We start from the raw sequence: 6,240 nt of genomic DNA on the forward strand, positions 1-6,240 counted from the left end.
GTGAATAATGCTACAGTGAACATGAGGGTACACATATCTCTTTGAAGGTCCTGTTTTTATTTCCTTTGGATAAATACCCAAGAGTGGGATTGCCAGATCATATGGTAGTCCTATTTTTAATTTTTTGAGGAAGAGAGGAGAGCTTTTAAAAATATCAAATGCCCAGTCTCCAGCCCTAAAGAGTCTGTTTTGGTTAACCTGAGTGAGGCCTGGACATCAGCATTTTAACCCTCTCTAGTTAATTCTAAATTTGAGAAGCAGAGGTCTAATGCCATAGTTTCCTTTCTCTACTTTTAGGTAACGACTTTCTTTAATTAAAAAACAGACAAACGAAACTTATTATTTGCTTTTCTGGAGATGGCCCAATATCTTAATTTTCCGCTTACTGCTCTGATCTCTTCTTTTCAATCTCACTCAACATAGGTGACCTCCAGAGCTCTATCCTAGCTCCCCATCTCTCTTTAGCTAGATTCTCTTCCTCAGCATCTCCATCAGCTACATAGCTATAAATACCCTCCATAGGTTGACAATGTCCAAATGTCTTTTCTCCAGCTCTGAAATGGCCCCTGAAATCCAAACTTGTATATCACATTATCTCTTCTGCATTCCAACTTGGATGTCTTATAAGAATGTTAAACTAAACCTGTTCCAAACTGAATTCTGTGCTTCCAGACCCAACCTTCACAAAACCTATGCTTCCCTTAGTCCACCACGGGGCAAGAATCAGACTGAGGTTTCTTCTTTTTGTCTTCTCCCACAAACAATTCAGAAGTAAGTCTTGTATAGTCTACACACACCCCCAAGTACATCCAAAATCTGTCCACTCCACTCCTCCTGAACTACTTCAACCATAGTGCAAGCCACCGCCTTCTCTTCCCTGGGAGACTTCAGTGACCTCCCTACTTCCACACTTTGCCACTTCCCACTTCCTCATCTGCCCGTGATCCATCTCTACATGTGAACCAGAGTGAATTTCTAAAAAAATGTAAACCATTGCTTTAAAACCCACCAATGAATTGTCATCCTTTTGCAAACAAAACTGTGTTTGTTTCCAAGGGCTGCCATATCAAAGTACCAAAACCTGGGTGGGTTAAACAACAGAAATGTGTTGTCCCACAGTTCTGGGGGCCATAAGTCTGAAATCAAGGTGTCAGCAGGGCCATGTTTTCTCTGATGGCTTCAGGGGAGAATCCTTCCTTGTCTCCTCTAGCTTCTGGTGTTTGTTGGCAAACTTTGGTCTTCCTTGGCTTATGATGCATTACTCCAGTCACACGGCCGTCTTCTCCCTGTGTGTCTTCACATCTTCCCTCTGTGTATGTCTGTTTCTGTGTCTAAAGTTCCCGTTTTTATAAGAACACCGGTCATATCAGATTAGGACCCACCTTAATGACCTCACTAATTTATCTCTATAAAAACCCTATTTTCAAGTGAGGTTGCGTTCTAAGGTACTGGGGGTTAGGACTTCAAAATATTTTATTTGGGCGAGACAATTCAACCAGGAACAAAAACCCAAACTCCCTACAATCAAGCTTTACATAATATATGTGACTCTTGCTTTCATCTGTGACCACATCTCCTACCACTTGCCCATCTCACTCTGTTCCAGCCACCTTGGCATTTCTGCTTGCCAACTTTGCCCTTAGCATTTACTTGCAAATGTCATGTCCACAGAGAAACCAACTCTGGTCGCGCTATTAACTCACCCCTCTGCCTGCACTACTTCAGTTACTCTCTAGCTCATTACTATTTCATTTTCCTCATGGCATTTGTCACACTCTGAAGTCACCTGGTGTTTATATTGTCTCTCTCACTGTGGCAGATACTACTGGTTATCTACTCCTACTATTCATCCTCTTTCATCACTAAGAATCTGACTATGTCTAGTCTGCCATGCACCCAGCTCCAGGGCGTGGATCATGATTGGGTCAGACTGGTCATGACAATTGTGCTTCTCTTTGCAGAGATTACTGTTGGAGTGGGAATGTGGCCAGGTTCTGGTCAATGGGATGCAAGGGGAAGCCCTTGGGGTTTCTGGAAAGACTTTCCTCCTGACTGAAGAAGCAGACAAAAAACAAGCTCTTCTCTCCTCTCTTGACTCCTGAATTTCAATGTGATTTCTAGAGTTCCACCAGCCATCTTGCGTCCATGAATTGATCTGCTAGAGGGGAACAGAAGCCAACAATGTTGAGCAAGATGGAAGTGGGAGGAGCTTGAGTTTTTGATGATACCATGGCTACTGTACCAACCCTAAAACTATTACTTCCTGATTGAGTGCCATAAATTTCCCTATGTTTTAAGCCATTGATATTCAAGTTTTTGTTATTTGCCTTGAAAGTGTCCTTACTGACATACTCCTCCACCATTACCAAAGATACTTTGTCTGTCTTATCCAATGCTGGACCCCAATAAGAATGACATCTGGCAGGTACGAAACACTGAAAGAATATTTGTTGAATGAATGTATGCCATGCTACTTATCTTTGCTCCTCTGACTCAGCCTTCTTCCACTTACAAAACCTCTCCTTTGTCTCAGACTGCCTTCCCATTCTATTCTCTCTCTTTTAACCTCATCTGGCCCCAGCTCCTACCCTGTCTCCTCCTCTGCTCTCCACATCCTCCTGGCTCACCACAGTATAGGTTTAGGCCCAGCCAAAAGTCTGACTGTGTGTCACTCCACAAACTCATCTTCGTCCTCTGGTTCCCACTCTGTGGCTTCAAAGCCAAGATCCAGTGGTGTTGTCTTGGATGAACCATCCTGACCACGTTATACCCTGCAGTGTCTTCATAAGTGAAAGTCTCTTTCTTCCTTACACTAGGATCTATGTCCTACTTTTAGTTGCATCTCCCACAAATAATAGAGCATTACTGTAAAGGCACAGTTCAGTGAATTTCTGTTGAATAGGGGCAGCGTGGCATAGTGGCATAGTGGTTAAGTCCTGGCCTTTTAAAGACAGCAAAGCCAGGGCTCATATCTGCTATTTGCTATTTGCTATTTGCTTGCTTGGTCAACCTCAGGGAAATCACCTGTCCACTCAGAGCTTCAGTTTCTGCACTTACAAAATAAAGAATAATAGTATCTACCTTATAGGATTACTGTGTATCTCTCTAAAAGAGATAATGCATCTAGATATTTGTCACAAAGCCCAGTAGAGAGTAAACACCCATGAAATAGTTGCTATTATTATTAATAGCTATGTTTGAATGAATACTATTATATTCATGAGCATGGTAGAGACTAGTATTCTCATAGATAATTGTAAATCATGCCTAGCAGGCTGTGCTGGTGTGTTGGGATTTTACACACACACACACACACACACACACACACATCCCCGCCACACCCCTATCTGTATCCATGTAGATATGATATCAAATGTTATTGGCTTTTGGTGGGTGTCTTGATAAGTACGTATTATATATATGTATCTTGTTATGTACCCTCCTAGAAATTTTCTACTTTCAAAATGTTGTAGCAGAGACTGTAGCAGACTGACAATGAATCTGAAACCATTTGTTTGTTTGGAAAAGTAGCTAGCAAGAAGAGGCTACATTTCCAATTGTATGTTAATGATGTTAATTTTCCTAAATTTGGAAAATGCAGTGTTCAGGTCAGGACTCCTGGTTGCCAGCCGCAAAAACTGTCTCTAGCTAATTAAAGCAGAAAGGAATTTATTGGCAGGATTTGTGGGTGTGGTGATGGGGGGTACTTCACAGAATCACCAGGAAAGCTGGAGATCCAGGCTCATAAAATGGTGACAAACACGGATGCAGCCCAAAAGACCAGAATGCTCCAAATGCCATCATGGGTGGACCCTGTGTCCCTGGAACACCCTTTGTCGCATGGCTGGGCTCTCTTGCACTTGACGTTGGCTGCTGTAACCTCTGGGCTCTTGATTCCAGTGTGCCCATAGGGAATAACCTCTGACTGTCTGCAGGTCTTGGCCACTCCTCCTGAATGGTACATCTGGTGAGCCAGGCTTGGGCACGCCTGGCTCTCCAGCTGCTCTGAGGAGGGGAGAGGAAACACCTGCTCCCTTCAGATCCTGCCTCCCACCTGCCTTGGGATTCCCCATCCCTTCGGGGGTATTTGGATGCTGGGCAATCCCTGTAAATATCCACTAGAGCTACCGAGAGAGAGAGAGGCAACCTAAAAACAGAACCAGAAATAAAAGGCTCAGGAGGGTCCCTTGAAGAATTTCCCATCCAGCTGATAGACATCTTCTTCTCCAAACTCTTCCCATCCTGAGTGCATATGAAATAGCAGCAGGAGTATTTTCATCCCCTTTGGCATAGATAGAAATGTAAAGAGAGTCCTTCTTTCTCAGGAACGTTAATAATGGCTGGTAAAGTAACCACATGTGGCACAGTGACCTTTCTGAAAAGCACGGTGATGTGATGAAAAGAGTTGCTGGTGCCAGATACCCATTGATAGGCTCAGAAACAGGTCCTCTGGAGCCCAAGAGGCGGAGGCAAGCCTCCCTCTTGAAAGGGGCAGCAGATGGTATTCTTCGCCACCCCTGACAGAATAACGGCTGGAGGGAGCAGTGGGGCTCCATCTGGGAGAGAGCCTGTCTTCTGTGGCCAAGCAATCAATGTGTTTGCAATTTTTACACTTTCTGTGGTGCCTTGCAGAAGGGCAGCTTGTAGGAGGCTGGAAAATTCCAACCAGGAAGAACCACACCTTTTCATGTTACTTCAGAGCAGATAGAGTGGTTCTGAGAACCCAAAGGCAAAAGATAGCAGAGTGGAGTGGTGAACATATGTTGAGAGAAAAACACAAATTATCAGGAGAAATGAAAATGTTGATGGACGTCAAGCTCTGATATTTGAAAATGTTGGTGGCCAAAGGATTTATCCACCCTCTCGATCTGACCCACAAAATTGAGCCAGAAAATGTGTTCATGACTATTTCCATGGCTCTTACTCAGCTACAAGTCATTTCCCCTTTCAGATTATTTCCATTTTTAAGCTCCAATTTCCATTTGCTTTTTGATCTTCTGCTTTTAAGACATTTCGGCCAATATCATCATTGGCCAAGTGCCAGGTTTTCTTTCAAGGCTTTGAACTTGTCATTTATCCTTTATCCTTGTAGGTGGATTCTGTTTTGTGACTGGCTGGTCCCAGGTGGACAGGGTTTCCCTGGTAAAGCAAAAGAAAAGGGGCTTCTTACTAAAGGGTGGAGATCAAACTGAAAAATTGAAGACACCTCCTGTAAACATCAATGACTGAAGTAAAGGTTCTGTGGAAAAGCAATAATGTGATTACCAATTTATGAATGAATAATAAATGACATGATCTAGCTGAACCTGACGGTTTCAGCATCAATAATTAAGTTTCATGACATATTTATCACTTTTTTATAATCTCAGTTTAATTCTTCATCAGTGTTCATTTAAAAAAATATTCTGGAGCTGGGTTCATCTGACATAAAAAAAAATTATAAATGGTTCAATGGTTCATTGTGTTTTCCACAAAAGTTGCTGATGGTTTTCTGTCTTCATTTGCAGCTTTTAAGGGCAAGAGTTAGGAAATATTTCCCTTTGTATTCCTACAGCTCATAACAGTATTATCCAGCTAGCAGGCATTTAGCCCACACACGTAGTTACCTTTGTCACTTTTCTACTAGTTGTGGTGTCGTGGGTTGGCTTTACCTGTTATTCTCACACTCACATAACTCGAGGAGTCAAGGACTCCCACTTTGTCACTGTGTCTAAATCAGATCTAGTGTTTTATTCTAAATGATGCCGAAGAAGGCGCTGATTTCAGGACTGTCGTGGATTTAATCATGGATCTGCTGCTAAAAATCATTTGCTGGATGAACAACTCAGAAAAGAACTCTCACCACCCACCCACACCGTAATAAAACAGGGCAGAGTTTTGCACTTGCTTCCACAGCATCGCCCGAGAAGGAGTTCTGATTCCCATGTTTCTTCTCTCTTACTGAGAATTTCAGCTTCATCCCGGTCAGCTGCTGAATCGTTAAGCAGAATGCCACTCTGTATTTCCGTGTCTTTCGTGCGGACGGAACCTCTTTAGGGCAGCCACATGCTTGCCAAAGAATTCAATCCCGAATTCAATCCCGAATATTATTTAGCCCCTTATTATTTCCATAACATCACAAAAGAAGAAGAAGAAGAAGACGAAGAAGAAGGGGGTGGGGGACTTCCTCGCCCTTGTTACTCCTATGCCGTTCGCATCGTAAGATGCTCCGTGGAAGGGAGCCTAGCGGTGGGCAGCGGC

This window comes from Tursiops truncatus, chromosome X (genome assembly GCF_011762595.2).
Source record: "Tursiops truncatus isolate mTurTru1 chromosome X, mTurTru1.mat.Y, whole genome shotgun sequence".
Lineage (NCBI taxonomy): Eukaryota > Metazoa > Chordata > Mammalia > Artiodactyla > Delphinidae > Tursiops > Tursiops truncatus.